Here is a 1,336-nt window from a genome sequence, read left to right as displayed (position 1 = left end):
CTGTTTCTGACTGAGCAGAGTAATTATGCACAGCAGGGAGGAGATCGATTATTTTTTTAGAGATTATGTGTCTCATGTTAGGACAGCGAAAGTTTTAATACGTATGTAAAATGTATTTTTTTAGGTTAGATGCTGCAGCTTTAAACAGAGGTTCGGTGTGAGAGTCACTACCAGGTGGAGCAGAAGCGGCGCTCCGTCTGTGAAATATTACTACCTGTAGCGTAGCAGCGGTTCAACAGCGAGAGCAGAACCAGCGTCTTACAATACTCCCCTGTGGAGTTCCATTTTCTACTATATATTTTCCTGAAATTACTTCTCCTATTCTAACTTGTATTTTCCTGTTTGTTAAAAAGTCTTTAATCCATTTAAATATTCTCCCTTTAATATCCATCTCGTATAATTTCATTAATAATCCCTCCACCCTCATCGTGTCTCATCCCTTTTCTATATCAAAAATACAGCCACTACATTTTCTTTATTTTCTTGAGCTCTTCTAACTTCATGCTCTAAACATAACGTTGGATCGTTTGTACTCCTCCCTTTTCAAAAACCACTTTGATATTTTGACATATATCCTTTACTATTTAAATAATATACTAGTCTATTATTAATCATTTTTTCCATTATTTTACATAGATTGGATGTTAAAGCTATTGGTCTGTAGTTTTCTGGGTTTGAATGATCTTTTCCTGGTTTAGTTATTGCTATTATAATTGATTCCTTCCAATTTAATGGTAATTTTCCCTCCTCCCAAATTTTATTATATAATTGTAATAATATATCTTTAGGTTTTTCACTCAGTTGCCTTTTCATTCTATACCAGATTTGATCTTTACCTGGTGCCGTGTTTTTTGTCGTCTTAAGTGCATTAGTCAATTCCGTTTTTGTAAACTCAACATTCAACAAATTATTTGTTTCTTCATCGCTCTGTAATAAATCTTTATTTATAATTTTTGTATGTTCTCTTCCTTTTCACTAATATTATTTGAACTATGAATTTTACTAAACGTTCTTGCCAATATTTAAACGTTGTCTTCATGTCTTATATTTGTATCATCTATTTTTAGTATAGGATATTCAAACTCTTTTTATACCATTCATTCTTTTGATTACTTTCCAAATTTTCTCAATTTTTGTTACTTTCCCTATCTTATTACAAAAATTTCTCCAATATTCTCTTTTGCATTTTTTATAGTTCTCCTTACTATTGCTTGTTTTCTTTTACAATCAATTAAATTCTTATAAATTGGATTATGTTTGAGTACCTTAAATGCTTTATTTCTTAATTTTATTGCTTCTTTGCACTCATTTGTCCACCATGGCACCATTTTCTTAT

This window comes from Poecilia reticulata, linkage group LG14, assembly GCF_000633615.1.
Source record: "Poecilia reticulata strain Guanapo linkage group LG14, Guppy_female_1.0+MT, whole genome shotgun sequence".
Classification (NCBI taxonomy): Eukaryota; Metazoa; Chordata; class Actinopteri; order Cyprinodontiformes; family Poeciliidae; genus Poecilia; species Poecilia reticulata.
This window is presented reverse-complemented; position numbering follows the sequence as displayed.